Here is a 23,585-nt window from a genome sequence, read left to right as displayed (position 1 = left end):
TTTAAAACGGTTGTCGTGCACCTCAACGTATTTATCTTTTCAGTATGAAGCTCATTAAGCAACTGATTATTTAATTGTCCGCATACAATATGAAACACACGAAATCAGCAGTGGTAGGTATTTATTGGGGGATATAATTTGACGTTAAATAAGGTTGTAATATGCGTTAAATAGGTGTTAAAAGCGTTAATATATGCGTAAATGTGAACAGTTTGGCTTGCCATAGGCGGGAAGTGAAATGACACGACGTGACTCGCCCGTATTGACCAGGAACCCTCGCCATGACGTAGCAATGCGCCAGAGGTTTCCGAAAATGTGTAGCTCGTTAGCCAAAAAAAAAAGAAAAAGAAAAAAAAAGCGGAACATTGTTTTCGTATCAGTATATTTTTCTTTCTTTCTAATTCTTCTTATTTTTTTTTCTTCTCCTAACCAATTCACCCATTTTTCACCCAGTGAACCATGACGAAAAGGCCTGAAAATTTGCCAACTGAAACTGGCCCTTCTCTAACTTTTGGCTATTTCCATTTTCCGAAAAATAAATAAAATGGCTCATCAGTGCCCCCAGACAACTCAAAAATGCATTAGGCAATAGGAATAAGAACCAAAAAAAAAAAATTGCACGTACAATCATGAAGTTTGACACAGAAGTCGATCATGACAGTGCGTTCCACCAGGGGGCAGTAATATTGGATTAAAGTTTGCTAAGCTTTTACGAACTCCTCCGAGGGTGTTCACCCGAACGGGCTCAAATTTGGTCCACATTATCTCAAGAGGTGGAACGTCAAAATTTTTCACACACATCTTATGGTCTCTGAGCAGTGAAGCTACAAAAAAATGCACAAAATTTTTGAGATATACAAATTGCTCCCATTTGCTCAAACAAACTCCGATTTCACTGACATTTGAAACAGTTGATAAACTCTCTGCCCTACTTAATGTGAAAAAAATATATATATTTGGCACATTAGCACCCCCTATAGATTGAAACAAAATTTAATATGGGAGAAATTAATTTTGTTTTTTGCACAATTTTGCACAAAATTCAGTTTTGGCATACTGATCCAAAAAGTCATTGACACCCATGCCATATTTCTCACGCTGTTGCCATAGCGATGACATAAACTCTCCATGTTATTCCAATGGTAAACTCAACAAATCGCACAAACTTTGGCTGAAGATTTCACTAAAATTTTAACTGTGGATTCACACCCCAACTCTGAACAGACTGATGTAAGAAAAATGGGTGCAATAGCGCCCCCTAGAAAATTTGTATGGAAAAATAATGTTTTATTTTTCATAGATATACAAAATTTTGTACTCATTTGTGACATTGTCTCGATTAAAAAACTAGGTTAGGTTTAAGCTTAGAGTTAGTAGGGTTAGTGCGGGGTGTAATGTTTTGCAGGGTGCAGCATTCGCGGGGCACAGTGCTTGCAGGGTGCACCATTTGCAGGGCACGGTGTCAGCAGGGCATGACGTTTACGGGGTGCGGCGTTTGTGGGGCGCAGCATTTGTGGGGTGTGGCGTTTGTGGGGTGCAGCGTTTGCGGGGTGTGGCGTTTGCAGGGCACGGCATAGGCGCACGCAAGGACCGATCATTGCCGCTTGCGGCTATATTTATATTTAGTTTTTCCGAAATATTGATCATTTTAATACTAATTTCCAGTGGTGGAAGAAGTACTCAATTTAGTTACTTAACTAAAAGTACAGATACCAGAGCCAAAAAATACTAAAGAAACAGTAAAAGTGAATGAAACATGAAAACTCTACTTAAAGGTTGTATAGAGGATTTTCCAAGGAACGAGAAATCCAGCGACTGTTTGTCCTTTTTCAAATGTTGCGCATGCGTGAAACCACCCCCCCCTCCCCTACAGCTCCCTACGTAGAAACGCCTCCTCCTTACGCCAGAAACAGGTTTGTTTACAGCCGGTGCGCTGCACATGACTTGTAAACAACTAACTACAGTGTTGGTTAGGCAAGGCGGAGAAGTGAGGAGCGGGGGGAGGGGGTGCGCGGACGAGAAGTGAGGAGCAGGGAGAGGAGAGAGGAGAGGGGAGCAGTGCACGGAAATTCCGTGCCCGGAGAAGTGAGGAGCAGGGGGAAGAGCGGAATGGGCAGCGGGGACAGGAGCAGGAAAGGGGTGCAGAGAAGGGTGTGCGGAGATTCAGTGCGAATGAACTAGCTACAACACGCAGCAGCAAGCGGACTCTTTCTTTGCATTGAAAATTACGTTTTCAGACATAGGATATCGCTTTCGTGTCCTGAAAAACGTTTGATTAGCTCTTGGAAATAAAGTACATTTTCATAATAAGCAGAAGTGACCTGTCCAGGAGTAATTTGGCGACCAGTGCGTCAGTCTTTAGACCCTGCGTCTGCTTCAGTTGCGCCATCGCTGGAATGAATCTTCAAGAATCACCTTAGTTTGGCTTCGCTGCTTTTCCCCTTGTCTTCTTCTTTCAGCAATCTCAAAAACAGACTTTCTTTTGCGGCTAACTGCTCCTGGATTCTTGTCTGCCATTGCAACAAACTTTGTGCTAACTGCGAGGAAGATATAGGTAAAAAAAAAGCCGCTAAGAACTGTTGCGTTGGTGGAGTAAACAGCGTCTGTGCGGCTTGCGTCTGTCGACTGCGTGACAGGCGTACGTAAACCACGTACCGGCGGCGCGCAGGCAAGTCAGTTACGCTAGAAACGTAGGGAGATTGATTGACAGCCTGTCAGCTAACAGAGAACGAGGCAGTGTCGTTATCTATTGGCAAATGTTTAGCTGGCCCCACCACGTCCAGAGTTGATGAATTTTTATTCTCTTTTTTTTGGTCATCATAATTACAAGGCTACTGCATCTCTATAATGCTATCATTGACAATTTGAAACTAAAAAAAATCCTTCATACAACCTTTAAGTAAAAGTATAACTACCTGTTTAAAAGTAAAAATATTTTGCACAGATTTCCAGATCTAATAAAACTTCAAATATAGTGATACTGATACAGATTTGTGTTGTGTTTTGTTCAGCAGAGACACTTTTTCCCTATAGTTTTTCTTATTTGTATTTATTTTTGTTTGCTCAAACTATGAATCTGTTACAAATAAACCTCCCAAACTATAATAATAAATAAGATACTTTTACTTTTCAGTTCAGTTAAAATCTGCTATCTGTATATCATCTTTTGACTTTAACTCTTTACCTACTTCACTATGAAAACATCGAGGCAAAAAGATTAAGACATATTGTAAGAATTAAGACTGTGTGCATATTGGTGTATTTATTTGTTAAGGATGATGTTTGGTAACTTCTAATTTAGAAAAGAGGAAATTGATATGGGAGGGGGAGGCAGTGTGGCTGGAGATTAATTGAAAGAAGAAAAAACATAAAAGATGGAGTGATAAGAGGGAGGGAGAGCAGGGAATTGTGAGAGGAGGAGGAAGTCTTAGAGAGGTATAGCACAAATTGAAGTTTGACATTTAAGATGACATATTTGCATGCTTTTGCCCCATTACAAATGAGTGCTACACCATATATGTGTTGTGTGATTGCGTGGGGCTGTGGCAGGTCTGAACCGAGCCCCTCTCTTCAGACAGACAGATGGGGGAGTTCTGGCATTGATTAGGAAGCCGAGACTGAGAGCTTTTCATCTTCAAAATGGCAGGTGTATTTTATCTAGTGCTGTCATGCGATTAAAAAAATTGAGAGATTAATTAATTATGATCTGTAATTAATTAATCTAATTAATCTCATTTTAATCTCACCTAAAAAATGCTGAGAAAAGCCTTCAATTTGAGGTATTTTCATTTAAATTCATTATTACATTATTGTGGCAGATCAAAAGACTGATATAGAACAAAAAAAGTGACTTTATAGTCATTTATTGTTTAACAAATCTCTTCAAATTGTCTGTTGAGCCCAAGTCTCCATGAATAAGAAACTGTTTGCTGTAAAGTAGCAAAGATGAGGAAATCTGAACATAATAACTTTTGTCTACTTAAAGACAATAAAACGTCCAGTCTTTCCTTAACCATATTAAAAATATTATTGATAGAGAAATGCTTTATATATGAGATCACTGGTTTTAGTCCTTGTTTTAGTCCTGGTTTAGACCTGCTTTAGTCCTACTTTAGTCCTAGTTTAGTCCTGGAATGGATTAATCCTGGTTTTAGTCCTGGTGTTAGTTCTGGTTTAGTCCTGGTTTAGTCCTGGTTTTAGTTCTGGTTTTAGTTCTGGTTTTAGTTCTGGTTTAGTCCTGGTTTAGTCCTGGTTTAGACCTGGTTTAGTCCTGGTTTAGTCCTGGACTGAATTAGTCCTGGTTTTAGTCTTGGTGTTAGTTCTGGTTTAGAGGCTCACAGGAGGAAGCGCGGTTTACGCAGCGTACACGAGAAAACACGATCCACACGTGGCTCACGGGAGCACGTCGGTGTCCGCGCAGTGTCTACGAAAGGAAACGTGGTCCGCGCGTTCTCAGGTTAATGACGATGATAAAAGTGTGTGTTTGTGTTTGTGTTTGTGTGTGTTTGTGTGCGTGTCCCCTCATGTGGCAGGTCACTATAGGACAGTAGTGCAGACATCATGAACCTATGCAGGTTGTTTTCAGCAGTGACATTTAAGTTGTAGGCGATATTATATTTGTTATTTTCTTTTATATTTCACGTCGGGAGAATAATTTCCAAGACACGAATGCGTTTTTACCTGTGCACTGCTGACTCTGTTCTACTGGCTCTTCGACCTCGTCCATTGTGCGACTGACGCCGTAAACGTCGTTCTTACTGCGCATGTTTTGTGTGGGTTTCAATGAGTGGAATTGCCGAAATTAAAAAATGTATAAATGTGTTTTTTGTTTGTGCGTGTGTGTGTTGTTGTCCCAACAACACATAAAAACAGGTTTTATAATAAAGCAACTCACATACAGAAACACTAAAGTTAGAGATTAAAAATGAGATTAACGCGATTAAAAAACATAACGCGCTAAATATGACTGTAATTAATTAATCGCAATTAACGCGATAATTTGACACCCCTAATTTTATCGCACGCTTTGTTCAGCCCAAATTCACCTTTTTCTGATCAACATGACATCAAACCTGCTGGCTTTTTGATACTAAATTGGCTTTTTAATAAGGCACTATCAGCATCTGTGGAGGTGGCTTGGATTTTACCAGAGAGACATAAAAGTGATCTAACACAAGTTTTATACAATGTTTAGATTTTAAAGATCCTATATTACGCAAAACTGAGCTTTAAGCCATGTTATAATGTTACTACCTCACACCTTAAAACATATCTGGAGTTGTGTTTTGTTTCATTCACACATGTTTGAGTATTTCTTCATTTCATTTTGTTGAGTAGAGATTGGCAATTCCAGGTCTGAAATTATCCAAGGCTACGTTCAGACTGCAGGGCTTAATGCTCAATTCTGATTTTTTTGTGAAATCCGATGTTTTTGCGAGGTCGTTCACATTTCCAATTAAATGCGACTTGTCTGTGACTCCAGTGTGAACGGTAAATGGCCCCAAAGTGTCCCGCATGTGTACTGGAGGACACAATGACGTTAACCCCATGCGTCAACCGCAGCGAGCGTGCTTTGTGTTTACGGAAGTTGTCCAAACATGGACGCGAGCATTGAGCACCTGGCGATTTTACAGTTCCGGTTTCCGCCTGCCAGAATAGTGACGTTTGTCGCTTGTTGATGATGTGTAGGTCGGATGGATGCGCTTTGGCCGTTCAGACTGAAGTCGCATGTCAAAAGATCGGATATGTATTGGATTCAGGACCACATATCCAAGTGGCCTGGGTCGCATTTGAAAAATTTGGATCTGTGCCGTTCAGACTGTCATTAAAAGATCGGATACAGGTCACATAGAAGCCAAAAAATCAGATTTGGGTCACTTCAGGCTGCAGTCTGAACGCAGCCCAAATGATTTTAGTGAAGGTGTATGGAGATTGAAAACACAGTGGAGTACTTTTTGTTTTGCTCCATGATGGGGCTGAATGATTTTAAGAAAAAATTGAATTGCAATTTTTCTGGCAGATATTGTGATTTTGATTTCATTCATGTTTTTTTTTCAAGTCCTGCACTGCTGATTTGATGCTGGACCATAAAGCCCAGTTTACACAGACAATAAAGGCTGTGATTGGTCGTCTCTACCACCGCTACAAATTTCCTGTACTCCACTTTCCTTTCTTTCAATATACATTGAGTAATAATGTGTTTAATGCAGCGTTGCGCACATTTGTTTTACAGAAACAAAACTTGGAGAAAAATCCCACACACTGTCTTACTTGCAAATAGAGAAATTTATTAGGACAAACCATGCAACGTTTCGGCACTAGGCCTTCGTCAGGCAAACAGAATGAGAGCTCAGGTGGCCATCTTAAATAGTATGTGGCAAGCAAGGGTGACAGGTTGTAAAGAAACAGTGCACGCAAAACCCAATAATTAAAAAAACAAAGACAATCAACATATAGTGTAATAATAATAAAAATAATAATAATGAAATAGTAATCATCATACAACAGTCATAGAATAATAACAGAAAAATAAGAAGAATATCTGGATACATATAGACATAGTATATTTTCACCCAACTATAAAATAAATGCTGCCGTGCCATATACACACACACACACACACACATATATATATATATATATATATATATATATATATATATATATATACACATACAATGAACCTTAAAATGTAGCCCATATACTGCCCACCCAAAGCAAGAGACCTAATGATGTAATCAATGCCTACAAAAGATGCTAAGATTAAAATCGTCATTGAGTCCTTTTGGAGCTAAAGTTTGGAGAGTGTGAATCCAAAATGCTTCCCTTTGTTTAAGTATGTGGTCATGGTCCCCCCCTTTGGGTGGAGGGAGGACATGCTCAATGCCACTGTGATAGAAATTTAGATTGTGGAAAGATTTCTCTCAATCTGTCTTGTGTAAATTAATGTGATTTCTACCTGAAACCCAAACAAGTCATTAACATGTGTAAAGGTTCATCAGGCACAACTGTCTCCGCCTTCAGGAAGCCTTTTGTTACCATCAACTGTATGTTAATTTAGAACCAGCCTCTGAAACCAAAGTCACTCTGCACTGATGTGTATGTAACTTGTATTTCCGTATAAATACTGAGAGCTCAAATGCTCTGGAGGAGACAGGGTGAGAGGCTGTTGGGCTTTGGCCGGAACAGGCCGAGGCCCTGTCCATATCTGCTCTAACAAGAATAAACCTTGGTCTATATTCCAAAAACTCATCGGGCTTTGCAAATGGATTCATTATTTATCTTCAAGAGATATATAATTTTTTCCACAACACCACAGAAACGTAGAGAACAAATATCGTGTCTCTGATCATTAAAATGTACTGCTACTGGATAGTCCCAGTCATTCCTTCTGATAGAGCTCTTGTGCTCACTTATTCTTTATTTAAGTTTTCTTGTGGTCTTACCAATATAAACTAGGCCGCATGGACATTTCAACATGTAAACTACATGTGTAGATGCACATGTGATGACACTTTTTATGGGATATTTTTTTACCAGTGTGAGGGTGTAAATAATGGTCAGTTTTTACTGTATTGTTGCATTGAGCACAGCTCACTTTACCCAGTTACCACTGGGTAGAGGGTGCTATAGAGATTGGGAGGATAGTATAGGTTTATTTGTGGAATTGGCCCATACCAGATAGCTTCTAAGATTTTTGCCTTGCTTGTTCACAAAGAGTGGAGGATCTTTAAAGATGGTAGAAATTTCAAAATATGCCAATATTTCAAGAAAATTGATTTAATTGCAAGTGTATGGGTCGAATATTGGGTGATGCAGGTTACGGAATAATGTTTTTGCTTTTTGGTACTCTTTTTTAATAAATCTGTCCGTGACTCATGGAGAGCCCGCCCGTAAGCATCATCAACCCAAGACACAGGGTACCCTCTTTGTTGGAATCTCACTTTCATGTCAGTGGCTTGTTGAATAAAGTCCTCGGTGGAATGACAAATTCTTCTTAATCGATAAAATTGACTTATAGGCAAATCTCTTTTTAGTCTTTATGTATGTACTATGTCTATATGTATCCAGATATTCTTCATATTTTTCTATTATTATTCTGTGATTGTTGTATGATGATTACTATTTCATTATTATTATTTTTATTATTATTACACTATATGTTGATTGTCTTTGTTTTTTGAATTATGGGGTTTTGCGTGCACTGTTTCTTTACGACCTGTCACCCTTGAGTGCTTGCCACACCCGATTTAAGATGGTCACCTGAGCTCTCATTCTGTTTGCCTGACGAAGGCCTAGTGCCGAAACGTTGCATGGTTTGTCCTAATAAATTTCACAATTTGCAAGTAAGACAGTGTGCGGGATTTTTCTCCATGTTCTTGGGCTGCTCCCTCTCCTCCAACGCACCCATCTCTAGTAATTGATGTGCGAGGCTCTCATTCTTACAGAAACAAAACTTAAAAAGGGATAGTTCGGATTTTTTGACATAAATCTGTATGGCATCCCCGTCATCAGTGTTGTGCATCCACACCGACTTACCCCCGAAAGCGTCCGGTGAGCCGAGATACTGGCCCGTTTTGGTGCTGAGGAAAGTAGTTCGGAAAGTTGTGTGGGGACTGTATACTAAAGCGTTTTTCTTCTCAATATTTGTTCAAAAGAGTGATACATTTGCATCACAAAACCATCGTCGCCAAAAAAGTCAGATCTCATAATCGCTTGGCGCTATTTTCTCTCCGTACGTACCACTGCGCGCAGCCGCCAGGTGACAGCCGCGCACCGATCCATCACTTTCTTCAGTTGTTCGGCAGTGTTTACATGCGCAGACCGCCGCCACGCGAGAGAGCTAACGAGAGAGCTAGAGCCATAAGTATATGAGCCTGGTTCACTTTGTTTACTGCTCGGAATGTTAGCGACAACATGTCTGATTATGACACCGACAATAAAGACTTTGCCTTTACCACAAACCCAAGGGAAGATCTTTGTGAACCCGAATATACTGATGCCGAATTTCACCAGATGGAGTTAGAACGAGCAGAGAGAGAGAGAAAGACAGAGAAGTGGTACAAGTTGACGCTGGAGCCGTGAGAGACCGAGTGAACCACAATCACCATAACGTCATTTATAAACTCGTATACAGCGAACATAGAGCCTACACTGTGACTGAAGTATGGACTACTAACAGAAACATAGAATCATTCACACATCCACGTAGCTGCTGCCAATAGTGTACATGACATTTACAATAGAAATAACAGTTGACTTATAAAGTTACTTTTTGTAGAAGCTTCACTGGTGATGTGACACTGAGTGATTTACTGCACACAGAGTTACAGCTGATTCTTGAACCTGTTCTCTTGTAAACGTAGCGGCACTTCTTCGTTCTTACCTGGTTTGGTTTCCACATTGAAGCCAAAGGCAAGAAGCTGTGGGCTTCTACCCTGTGTTTCATTCATATGTTAAAACGCCCTGTTACATGCTGTGTATGTTTTTGGACTTTGGAGTGTCAATGGTGAATGTATATGGGACAGATAAGGGGTGTCTCCAACCTTTAGCATCTGCCAGTCTGTTATGGGACACGTGTTGGGACAAAAGTGCTGTGTATTTTTCCATAAAGATGCTAACTCAACAGTTATGCGGGTATAAAAGGCATCCAGTTTTTCTGTGCATCAGTGGGGGAACGCCGACCGCGTTGTCTAGGGACGACCGACGCACAGAGAGACGCCGCGTAGGCAAAATCATGCTGAATCAACTTGAATCTTGAGACCTGTATCTGCCTGACTCAAATAAAGAGACATGTCCTGAGAACTTTTCTAACTCTCCAAGTCTCTTTCTTAAGATCCTCTGTTTAGGCTGCCTCCAGGAGAAGCTGACAAAGCCAAAGTTTCCTCAGCGCAAAGTCCGTGACAGGAAAACAGTGAAATGTGCGTGGAGATTCAGCCAGATTTTTGTTGTTACAGCCTGGATAATCAAGAGTTCGCACCATTTTTTAGATATATTCATATGTATCTTATACAAGCTCATATACTTATGGCTCTAGCTCTCTCGTTAGCTCTCTCGCGTGGCGGCGGTCTGCGCATGTAAACACTGCCGAACAACTGAAGAAAGTGATGGATCGGTGCGCGGCTGTCACCTGGCGGCTGCGCGCAGTGGTACGTACGGAGAGAAAATAGCGCCAAGCGATTATGAGATCTGACTTTTTTGGCGACGATGGTTTTGTAATGCAAATGTATCACTCTTTTGAACACATATTGCTTTGAGAAGAAAAACGCTTTAGTATACAGTCCCCACACAACTTGCCGAACTACTTTCCTCAGCACCAAAACGGGCCAGTATCTCGGCTCACCGGACGCTTTCGGGGGTAAGCCGGTGTGAATGCACAACACTGATGACGAGGATGCCATACAGATTTATGTCAAAAAATCCGAACTATCCCTTTAAAACCACATTGCTGTTTTGCATAAACTATAAGCACTAAAAAAAACTCCTTGTGTGCTGATGCGGTTCAGCTTCTGTCAGACTAAAGGACACGACTGTCCTTTATGAGTGTTCTCTCTGTGACAGAGGACGTGCTGCTGATGATGAGTCTGTTCTGTGCTTCTATCACGTTGGAGATGGTTCATGTTAAACTTTACATGAACTCCAGGTTTAAATCCTAACCTCCTAGCGCTGTGGTGTTGAAATACTTCGTGGCGCAAAGACCTCGACGCAGATCCATAAATCAAAAACGACAGCAACAAGGCAACAGCGGCAGTGTGCCTTGAGTCAGCGCAGAACTAAACTTTGCCCTTAAATTGGGAACACTGCAAAAACATGTGGCTTTGAGTCTCCCAAAACTGTGTTATCTGAGATTGCAATTTTCGGTCAAAACGACAGATCGATAGATAACCCTAACCCATGACATCACATGGTGGAACAGATTGTTTTCTGTTGGAGAGAAGAACTCAGTCTAAATATGCAGCGTTTGTGTGTCATGTGTGAATAAAACGAAAAAAAACAGAACTCTATGTATGTTTTGATGAGGAAACATTATAACATAGATCAGAAAATAGTGTAATATGGGCCCATTAAAGACGTAAGATTTTGGTTAGAGGGTCTGCCACCTGCTTGCCTAGAATTATATTCATCTTTTATATCATACATTTATTCAATTACTGATATTTGTTTGCTAAAAAAAAATACCTCAAAAAAACATTCTTACTGTGAGTCAGATTTGACTTAAAGTGGCTTGGTGGAGTCACTCACTTGTCTCTATGCAAATGTTGTGTTTAATGCCATACTGTAGAACATTCCAGGCAACGCAATAACACGTCCTCGGAGACAAGCACATGACAGACTGTCTAGCTGCCTTTACTGTAAATACAAGAATTTAGAATAAAATCTTTGACCCTGACACCCTCGCTCCCCTCCCTATTTTGCTCTTAACTTCTGCAAAATCAATTCCCTGACCAATGCTGTAACTATGTCTCCTAAAACAGACTCTCCCAAGCCCCAATTTCAGTGAGAAGCCAGACGCAGCCACCCAATCTCACATTCAAAAAGCCCAGCGGCGTGCACTTGTGGCCAATTCCTATTATTATCCCACTGCTCAGAATAGGCATAACAGCCAATTGTGGATCAGTAAAGTTTGTCTAAATCTAAAAATGTTTACAAGACTTAAACATGAGTAAAAATAAAATACATTGAAAAAGGCAAATACAACACATTTGAATAATTGAATTATGGGCTTTGTTTGTCAATCTTTTCACAAGTACATGTTCAAAGGAATCGAAATTGTGACCACTTGGTCACATTTAAAACACTTTAATTTAAGGCATATTCCAGTCTAAGGCATTAAAACTGTAAAAAGTCTTCAGCAGATTCACAAATTTCATCTTCAACAGGATTTGAGTTACGCAGCAGGTTCATTGTAGCCTCCACCAGAAAAGTCACACAATGCACCTTTAAATTGCTCTTTACGTAGTTTTCTGATCACTGCCAACAAATTGTAATTCAGTCGTTTTAGCCCTAGTTGCATAATATCACTAGCCAGGTTGTCTGGGTCCTTTTGTGATACAGCACAACAGTAAACAAAGCGGTCGAGATTGATGTAGACAAAGACATAAATTCTGTGTTGGCAATGATTCCTGAGATAGAGGATTTAAAGTCGGAACAAAGAGAAAGTTTAGTGAATGTTTAATGAATTTTATCAAGGGGAAAGCCTTTATTGCCCTTCTTCCTACGGGATTTGGCGCATTACATACATCACGACCAAATAGCAGCGATTGGTTAAATAAAAAAGTACCCGCCTACTGTCAGGCGAACAAATCCTAATGCTGCAAGGTCAGATGGCTTCCACGAAGTGAAATTGGCTGATGAATCGGGTGAGGTTCTATTGAAGATAAAATACATTTTAAATTCATTTTTGAAGAACAATAGATTTGGCATTTTTTTCTATTTGCTTGGATATATTTACCCAAAATGAAAATTATGTTTACCAGTTTAGTTTTCACGTTAAAAAGCAGAATGCCTTTTTTTGTAAATTGAAAGAGAGATCATTCTTTTTTTTTAACCAATTTTGGATATCCTGCCAAAAACAAGAAAAGAATAAATAATCAGTTGTTTCTGTTTTTTTCTAATGTTGGATTGGGTATTGGCTCCAAAATATCAGTCCTTCCAATATCCTGGTTGGGCCATAAATTGATGGAATAATTTATGTCATTGTGAACATAGCTGAACTTTAAATACAAAGTTCAGTAGTTACTTGAGAGATCAATAACAGCTACATAACACATTTCCTCACCCAATATTTTTAGTTTTTAGGAAAATAAAGTATTTTTAGTCTCTCCACTGGTATTGTTTGATATTGGGAATCAGCAGCTACTTAAAGCTGTAGTATTGGAATCGTTATGGGAACTGAAAAAGCTGGATGAGTGCATCTCTTAAGTCTTTCAATGTGTGGTATTCTCAAAGTAGTAAAAGTAGCAACCTAACACCAAGGACCACTTTAGATAATGTTTAGCTTTGTCCTTCAGCAAAAGAGTACTACAGGGGCTAGGCGTAAAACAAGACAACATCAGGATAAAACAACACCATTAAAGAGAATTGGCCGTTACATTTATATTGCCTAATGATTTCGTCTGGTGCTGCATGAGTCACCCACACTCTTATCTTATCTTAAAGTATGATTTATGATAGTACACAAAAGTAGCCCTATTGTCCAACATACAGGTATACAGTAATTACGAAGCCAGCATTTTCAACAACCTTGTCTATAGGCAGGACATTTACTCTCACAATCCAGTATTTCCACTTTTTATCTAAATAAATTGAAATTAATACATGAAATACCTGACAGATATCTTAGTTTGACTTCAGACCTGTGCACTTTGTGTTGTCATTTTAAACGAGCGGTGAAAAATTGTTACTGTATTTTTCGGATTATAAATTGCATTTTTTTTCATGGTTTGGGCGGTCCTGCAACTTATACTTTGGTGCTGTTAAAATTTTCACACAGACAGCCACAAGAAGACGCTCTAGGCTTGTGTAATCCTGTACCACTGTCTCATCGCACTCTACTGTGCATGTCGGCTGCAGAAGGAGAAAGAGCTACTATCCTTCTGTATTACTTCTGTACCACTGAAAATTTAAAATTTAAACAAACATAAAGACAACCAAAACCATCCTGTTGGGATTCAGAAAGACAGGAATAATTCTAACTGGAACTGACGCTCAATCTGAAGACAGCTACTCAGAAGAGGAAGCGGCGCTCCGTTTACCTCAGGAGGTCGCAGAGTTGCTCAGAAGTGACACAGAGATTGAAGAATTCACTGGATTTAGTGATTTGGAGTTAGATGGAGACTTTGGTAAATTTGTTCTGTTCTGTTATTTATGCTATAGTTATCTGAATAACTGTTCACACGTGATGTTAACAGCCTGTTCTATTGTTGCTACTATAACTTGCCTTTCAACATGAAATGTCTGTTCCTGGTCTCTGATTTTATCAAATACATTTCCCCCAAAAGTGTGACTTATAGTCCAGTGTGACTTATATATGTTATTTTTTATTTTTTATTTTTGGCTTATACTCCGGAGCGACTTATAATCCGAAAAATAAAGTATGTAATATAGAAAGCCGGAGGGTGTGTTCCGACTACAGGGGAATCACTTTTCTCAGCCTCCCCGGTAAGGTCTATGCTAGGGTATTGGAGAGGAGAAACCAGCCGATAGTCGAACCTCGGATCCAGGAGGAGCAGTGTGGTTTTCGTCCTGGCCGTGGAACACTGGACCAGCTCTACACTCTCCATCGGCTGCTCGAGGGCTCATGAGAGTTTGCCCAACCAGTCCACATGTGCTTTGTGGCTCTCGTGGTGTCCTGTGGGGGGGTGCTCTGGGAGTATGGGGTCTGGGGCCCGGTCCCTGTATGACCGGCGCAGGAGCTGTGTTTGCATTGCCGGCAGTAAGTCAGACCTGTTCTCGGTGCATGTTGGATTCCGCCAGGGCTGCCCTTTGTCACCAGTTCTGTTATGGACAGAATTTCTAGGCACAGTCAGGGGCCGGAGGAGGTCCGGTTTGGGGACCACAGGATCTCATCTCTGCTGTTCGCAGATGATGTTGTCCTGTTGGCTTCATCGAACCAGGACCTGCAATGTGCACTGGGGCGGTTTGCAGCCAAGTGTGAAGTGTCAGCTCTTCCAAGTCTGAGGCCATGGTTCTCGACCAGAAAAATGTGGCTTGCCCTCTCCGGGTGGAGAGTCCTTGCCTCAAGTGGAGGAGTTCAAGTATCTCGGGGTCTTGTTCATGAGTGAGGGGACGACGGAGCGTGAGATTGACAGGCGGCTCGGTGCAGAGTCTGCAGTGATGCGGTCACTGTATTGGACCGTTGTGGTGAAGAGGGAGCTGACCTGAAAGGCAGAGCTCTCAATTTACCGGTCAGTCTTCATTCCTACTCTCACCTATGGTCATGAGCTCTGGGTAATGACCGAAAGGAGCTCAGTCACACGAGAGGAGCTCGGAGTAGAGCCGCTGCTCCTCCATGTCAAAAGGAGCCAGTTGAGGTGGCTCAGGCATCTGTTCTGGATGCCTCCTGGGCGCCTCCCTTGGGAGGTGTTCCGGGCATTTCTCACTAGGAGGAGGCCCCAAGGAAGACCCAGGACACGCTGGAGGGACTATGTCTCTCAGCTGGCCTGGGAACGCCTTGGGGTCCCCCCAGAGGAGCTGGAGGACATGTCTGGGGTGAAGGAAGTCTGAGAGTCCCTGCTTAGACTGCTGCCTCCATGACCTGGTCCTGGATAAGCGTAAGAAAATGGATGGATATAGAAAACCCTGTGTTATGGATGCACCAATCCAATAATGGTAGGGATGTAACGATATCCTGAGTCCCTCTTCCTATTAATTTATTTTAGAGGGGGCCCAAAGGCTTGTTGCCCTATGCCCCTAGATTTCTGTGGGCAGAGAAGAAAAATTAAGTTATAGAACTGTCTGCAGTTTCAGTTAGGGATGGGCATGATTAATCGATTAATCGATAATTGATCATTAAGAATTTCATCGATTACGTTAATTTTAATTGACAAACCGAATGCAGGTTGCTGTGCGTAGTGTGACCAAACAGGGGTCCGTACATGTAGCTCTCTGCAGTCCGAAGGAGCGAGACACGGTCAGTCTGCAGCGTACCGAAGCACAAATGCGTATTTAACGATGATTTGTACAAGAAATTCCACGCTTTCCGTTGCGTTCGGGACAAGTGGGAGTCTATGTGGACAGTGTACAAAGCAGCACATATGTTTCGGTGTCCAGTGTGTAACGGTCAGTATTACATTTATATTATTATTGATACTGTAATACTTGATTGCGCCATCAGGTGGCGCCCCTTTTATTTTCTATTATACTGTAAGTCACAGGTCACGGGTCACTCGCTTGTTGCGATGCTGTGTAATGTAATGGACCCACACCTCTGTGCTCTACAACTCAAGTAATGTGCGGTACCGGTGTTAAACGGACTATTTCCTATTTCATGTATGATTCAGACTTAGCGCTGTGGAGACCTGGCATCGTATGGTTTCTAAATGTGTAATAAACCAAGTATCAGTGGAAATCAGTAAGTCTCGCTCTTCTCTCAGCTATCCCAGAGCACATGTTAAGGGCTATAGCTAGCGCTCTCCGCCGGATCACTACCACACGTTACAACTGGCGCCCGAACAGTTTTTCTCTGGACTTCGGTCAAGTTTCTGGACACCGCCAAGGACTCAGCTGCCTCACGTAAATGCGTCTCGAACTTCCACCCGTTTCATCGGACAGCCGGTCGGCTTTTACCTGTCATCGCTTCAGCAGCGACTCTGGTGGTAACCGACTAATTCCTGGATATTACAGCGAGTTCGTTGCCGCTTTTACTGCGGTGGAAACAGAAAGCTAACTTTATAACTCAAGACACCGTGGATCTCCGATACGGACCGAACCACTTTGGATTTAATTTAGCCCCTGAAAAAAACAAAACAAAAACAAAAAAAACTGAACTTTATGTGCCACTTGAAGTGACGTGGGATGTTTATACACCCTCTTTGAAATATACGGACATTCCCCCTGTCTCCAGCAATTAGACGGTCCCAGACTTGACTCCGTGAGTGCTGACCTTAGCGACTACATTTAAAATATCACTGCTAGTCATATACACGTGGTTTTAGACGACAGTAGTCTTCTTTCGCATTGGACTTTAGCTCTCAGGTTTTTCTGTAGTTAAGCCATTACTACATTGGCACTAACGTTAATTTCGGGTGCTATTATAGCTGCTTTTCCAAATTTATTATTGACCAGCATTTTTACGTCTGTTGTAGATTTTTAAGTCAGTTTAGCCTATTCCTTACTGATTTTTCACTTTTATTACTACATACGGACAGTGCTGTGCTCATATTTTTTTCTAAAGCACAATGGCCCACTACTTGGACGCACAGGACCACGAGGACTGTGACTCTGACATGGAGCTTATTTCCTTACCAATGCAGAATATTATAAATGAAAACAAACCGGACCTTCATCAAGAAGTAGTCAATTTAAAGGCAGAAGTTAACAGACTTAGTGACTGTTTACGTGACTCACTGGACATGCAAAAGAGTATGCTTAAGCAGTGGGACCGTCTCAACAATGAAAACCACACTCATCCTGTGGCCCAGCCGTCCAACATTTTCCCAATGGCTGCTTCTACACCATATGTACCCACCGCAAACAGAGCTGATCCTGCGGTCAACCCTCAACATACCAACCACTTTCTCAGCTCCCACACGCTGGAGCTGACCAACACTTCACGAGCGATCGCAGCGGCCTTGCATCATGCCAAACTAGAGCCTCCAGTGTTTGCAGCAGACCATGGGGTACAGCCAGATGATTGGTTGCAAGCTGTCACAACATACAAATCCTCATTGAACCTTTCTGATGGACAATTATTGACTGAACTTCCACACACTTCCTCGCCAAAGAACCTAGCAAATGGTTCAGAGCCCTGAGCTCCCACATCACATCATGGGCTCAGTTTTGTCAACTGTTCCAAACTGTCTTTCTACCTGCAGACAACCAGGAGCGCATACTAAGAGGTCTTCTGGATCGTGTCCAGGCTCAAGATGAGCCTCTACCAACTTTTGTTGCCCACATGCTGAGTGAGTTTAACAAACTGAAAAGTCCACTACCTGAAAGAGAACAGATTGAACTGATTAGAAAGCATTCTCTTGAAAAGTACAGAGTTGCACTTTATGGCACTCGCATCACTTCAGTAATGGACCTTTTGCTACGCGCTCATGAGCTCCACTCTATGCTTGGACCAAGTGGACCACAGCCTTCACCTCGTTACAAGGAGCAGCGCAAACCTGAACCCCACTGTTTCAGATGTTCTCAACCAGGGTTCACCACGCGCACCTGCCCCAACTGCAACAATCGCTCTCCAACGACACATGTCACTGTTGAAGCTGCGGGGCCTGGTCCGGTGCAACCACCTCAACCACCTGGTCCCCCAGACTTGGACCATCAAAAGGCTGACAATAACAACACCCCAGCCCCGCCCCAAAACAGGCAGTCGGGAAACTACAGAGGGGGGAGGACATTTCACAGAGGCCACCCTCCCTCCAGACGCTAACTGAGCCTCACCTGCCGCAAGATGGACCAATCTTAGGACACTTAGAGGACAATTTTTCCAAAGTCCACTGGAATACACCTCTGAGAACAAAACTGAACTTTAATGCTACTTCCGTAGAAGCTACTCTTGACACGGGGGCTTCTCTTTCCGCTGTTAGAGCCGACCTCATTCTAGTTAATGACACCCACCACAACAAAACACATGAATGGAATTGCCCACCAGTTAACCTTGCCAATAACGCTCCTTGCATTCCAGAAGGTGTCACTTGGCTGAATGTTGGATTCATGAACAAAAACTTTTACCAACGTTTTGCCATTATCCCAAAGCTGTCTACTCCTTTCATCCTGGGAATGGACTTTATGACAAGAGCTTCTATTTCCATTCATATTCCAACAAGAACTGTCTTCATGGACGACATCCCCTGCCCATTCACGGATGAAGAGGGGGACAGTCCATTTGATTACTCGGATGTGCCTGAAGCTATAATGTCTATGGACACACTACACTCTGACCTCACATCGAAAATGTCAGAGGCCAACCTCACCGAGGACAACAAAAATGCCTTGGTCAGCCTCCTCGCCAAGTTTGGACCAATGTTTGATGGCCGTCTTGGTCAAACATCACTCACCGAACACATCATTGAAACAGGTGATGCTAAACCTGTGAATCTGCCACCTTATCGCACGGCACCTGCTAAAAAACGTGTGATTGAAGAACAGGTGCAACAAATGTTAAAGGACAATATCATAGAACCTTCTTCCAGTCCATGGGCCGCTCCTGTAGTCATTGTTAACAGGGCAGCTACAGACCCCAGATTTTGTGTGGACTTTAGAGGTCTCAACCAAGTAACACGAAAGGACTCATATCCCTTACCTCGGGTAGATGAAGCATTAGATTTTCTAGCCAGGGGTAAGTTTGTCACAACACTAGATTTAGCACGAGGCTATTGGCAGGTTGCAGTTGCAGAGGAGTCTAGACCAAAGACTGCTTTTATCTCTCATTGTGGTCTTTTCCAGTTTCGGGTACTACCCTTTGGGCTCTGCAACGCGCCCGCAACATTTCAAAGACTCATGAACTCAGTGCTTGCAGGCCTCATTTACAAAACATGTGCAGTTTACTTGGACGATATTGTCGTCGCCTCTCCTACCTTTGAACAGCATCTGGCAGACCTTCAAGAAGTGCTCGGCAGACTCCAAAGCTGCTGGTCTGTCGCTGAAACTCAAAAAGTGCGAGTTCTGCCTAAAGGAACTCACCTTCCTCGGCTACCGCATCACGTCTTCAGGTGTTAAGCCGGACCCGGACAAGATCAAGGCGGTGATGGAGTTCAACACCCCAACTACAGTGAGACACGTCCGACAGTTCCTCGGCCTGACCGGATACTATCGACGCTTCATACAGGATTACGCTCGTCACGCGGAACCTCTGCACGCGCTCACGAGGAAGGACGCCATTTTTCACTGGGACGACAGTTGCCAAAAAGCTTTCGATATTTTAAAAAGACGAGTCACATCGGCCCCTGTTTTGTCATTTCCAGATTTTAGGCGCCCCTTTTTCATTCACACTGACGCATGTGATGTTGGTCTTGGTGCTGCTTTAATGCAAAAAGATGACAAGGGTCACGAGAATGTTGTGGCATTTGCTAGCCGCTCCATTCACAAAGCTGAACTCCCCTACAGCACTTCAGAAAAGGAGTGCCTCGCTGTGATTTGGGCCCTTGAGCATTTTCGTCCATATGTTGAGGGTATGCATGTCACTATCTATACAGACCACAATAGTCTCAAATGGCTTATGTCACGTCAGAATCTCACTGGCCGGCTTGCCCGCTGGTCACTTCGCCTGCAGGACTTTGATTTCACTATAGTGCACAAACCTGGCACACGCAATAAAGTCCCAGACGCACTGTCGCGTAACCCACTGCCCCTCGCTTGTGAAGGCTCCATAGATCTCTTGCCCGAGCATGCTGTCATTGGCAGTTTAGACTTTCGCGCCCTGCCCCCTGTTTTGTTTACAGATCGTTCTCATGTCCGACAGTTGCAGCTTAGATGACCCTGTTGTTGGTCCACTGCTGAAAGATATTGAAAATGACTCACAAATTTATTTAGAGAATAATAATCTGTCACAGTATGTTGTTTATGACTCACTTCTCTGCTACAAAGACTCTAAAGCCACATGTACCTTGCATCCTTTAAAGGAGCTTAAGTTATATGCCCCTACATCTATTAGAGGTACCTTACTGGATTATTACCATGACCACCCCACTGCAGGTCATCTTGGTGTTTCAAAGACTCTAGCTAGATTACGTCTCAGATTTTTCTGGCCGAAAATGGCAGCTGATGTTAAACGTTATGTGACCTCCTGCTCAGTCTGCCAACTCACGAAGCCTAGCCAGAGAAAACCAGCAGGTTTTATGGTTCCCATTGTACCACAGAAACCCTGGGAGTATGTAGGTGTAGACTTTGTTGGTCCTCTACCCCGTACCCCGGCTGGTAATGCATACCTGATTGTGTTTGTAGACTATTTTTCGAAATGGGTGGAGGCGAGTGCTGTTAGAGAAGCCACGTCTCAGACTGCAGCTGGTAAATTTGTTACTGACATTTTTGCTAGACATGGTGCACCTACCTACCTGATTTCTGACAGAGGGTCTCCTTTTGTGAGTGAACTGTTTGAACATGTTGTTTCTGCCTTAGGTTCTGTACACAGACTCACTACAGCATATCACCCTCAGACTAACGCTACTGAACGTGTCAACCGAACACTGAAAACTGCCATCCGTGCCTATGTAGGTGACAAGCACACTTCTTGGGACAAGTACCTCCCCCACATTTGCTTTGCCCTGCGTACTGCCCCTCATGACAGTACTGGACTAAGCCCATCCATGATGCTGTATGGTCGTGAACTAGACACCCCACTTGACCTTATCACTCAACCCTCTAGTGATGGTGTTGATGAGCCAGGTATCCCTTACCCTGAGACTCTCCGAGCCTCCCTACAGGAAGCTCATGACCATGCCAGAGCAGCTCTTGACTATAGTCATGACAAACAAAAAAGCTACTATGACTTAAGACGTCGCCATGCCACTTTTAGTGTCGGTAACCTTGTGAGAGTTAAGACCCACCCTAGGTCAGATGCTCAGGCTAACTTTACTGCTAAACTAGCGCCCCTATTCGAAGGCCCACTGCGCGTTGCACAGAGACTTGGTGACGTTAACTACAGACTCACTAGAACAGACTCTGGTACCGATGCTGGTGTTTATCATGTTGTGAATATGCAACCTTTCCATACTTGGGACTCTCTCTCTGCCAAAGGACACTCTATTTCGCCTCCTGCTGAGTGTGGGAGCTCTGAGGTTTTGGACACTGACAATGTTGCCCCTAGGGCCCTCCCCACTCCACAGGTGGATGATGTAATGGCTGAAAATGACTTTGATTCACTCCCTTTCGCTTTGCCGGACAGTGACTCTGTTCCTATATTGGCCAGCCCCTCACCCAGGTCTAACCCAGACCTGGGCCCTGGACATTACAACCTCAGGCCCAGACGTTACCCCAGGATCACCTCTGGCTGGGAGGACAGAAAATGGACTAATGCCTTTCATTCTGACAAGCTTGATCTGAAATAGACTGTTTTTGTTTGCTTAGATATTTCCGTGCCCATTTATTGCACCACTGTTCAGTATTAGAAGGGTGTAGATGTGTAGTTACTCTACTTGACCCGAGTTTTTGCATAGTACCAAGTGAAGTTCTTATAGCTTGGTGAATTACAAAAAAAAATCCACTGTACTTGCGAATTAATTTTTTTTGTTTTTTTGCCAAAAGTAAGTTTTATTTTTGCATTGCCTTTACCCTGTGTAAATGCCAGCCTTAACTGTAATCTATGTATGGAATGTTGTAAGGTATGGTTCAGTTGGGTTTCTCAGTTGTGTACGGCTGGGGACAGCCTTTTTCTTACCAGGGGGGACTATGTAACGGTCAGTATTACATTTATATTATTATTGATACTGTAATACTTGATTGCGCCATCAGGTGGCGCCCCTTTTATTTTCTATTATACTGTAAGTCACAGGTCACGGGTCACTCGCTTGTTGCGATGCTGTGTAATGTAATGGACCCACACCTCTGTGCTCTACAACTCAAGTAATGTGCCGGTGTTAAACGGACTATTTCCTATTTCATGTATGATTCAGACTTAGCGCTGTGGAGACCTGGCATCGTATGGTTTCTAAATGTGTAATAAACCAAGTATCAGTGGAAATCAGTAAGTCTCGCTCTTCTCTCAGCTATCCCAGAGCACATGTTAAGGGCTATAGCTAGCGCTCTCCGCCGGATCACTACCACACGTTACAAGTGGGAAAAAGTTTTGCCAGGTGAGAGTCGCGCAATGTCGATGACGAGTCCCCACCTCCTTCCCCCCGTACAGTGTCCTGATTTTGACAAACGCAAATATGGTCACACTAACCTGTATTCCACCGAGTCATGTCTTTTAATCCGACAGAAGTTGACCGCATCAGCGCACAAGAGCTGAAGTTTTATCTTCGCTGAGTTTATGCAAATTACTGATGCGGTTTTTATGGAGTAAGAAAGCTGTCAAAAATATTCGTGCGCATAAAATAGAAATCCGTGCGTATTTGGGAAATACGTGCATATTTGGCTGTAGTTGCGCATAAAATAAATATTTGTAAACTCTCAAATGAGTCCAGTCGTACATAAAATATATTGTGTGTATTTTATCCATCAGAATACGAATTGAAAAATTACGACGTCATGAATTACAATCACGAAATTAAAATTTACGATTACGCTTTCATCAGTACGAATACGAATTCACAGACGGAACTTTACTGTCAAAAATACGTCATCACTTCACAGACATTATTCATCGAGCAGAAGAAACATCGATCAAGATCAAGACTGCGCATGCTCAAGTTTGTAGCAGAGGGTAAAAACAGAGTAATAGCATAAGAAGCTACAACAGTGACCAACAATTGTGTTAATTAAAATCTATTGTGAAAATGTCTTGAATTCTGGAACCGAACGCTGCTGTATAATATTGTGTAGAAACACCTCCTTTGAACGGGAAATTGCACCTATATGTTAGATAACATAGTGGTAGCCAGTTGGTTAACATCTGACGTAACGTTATCCCAGGGCTAATTAGCAAATATCAGGTTCTCTGTATGTTTAGATTAAAACATTCACGGCTACAGCCACAGCGAGCATCAGTCAGTCTTCACTTCAGCTGCATTTCAGACAATGGTTATACATGAGTTATAATGGGTTATAATTAGCAAATTCATCCACCTCACGGTGACGTTAAACTTACCGGTAAATACTGTATATATACCAAGGTGTTGCCTGTAAACACGAACATTAATTGATGCTGGAAGCTGCATTAAACTGTAATGTGTAACATTTCATTAGCTGTGACGTCTGTAACCAGGACAGTTTGGTAGTGTTTGGTGTCAACTGGGACATTTCAGCGTCCCGAGGAACTTTTG

The sequence above is a fragment of the Boleophthalmus pectinirostris genome, unplaced genomic scaffold, assembly GCF_026225935.1.
Source record: "Boleophthalmus pectinirostris isolate CB_2022bp ecotype Guang Dong unplaced genomic scaffold, ASM2622593v1 HiC_scaffold_23, whole genome shotgun sequence".
NCBI classification, from domain to species: domain Eukaryota; kingdom Metazoa; phylum Chordata; class Actinopteri; order Gobiiformes; family Gobiidae; genus Boleophthalmus; species Boleophthalmus pectinirostris.
The sequence above is the reverse complement of the archived record's forward strand: the minus strand, read 5'-3'. Positions refer to the sequence as shown.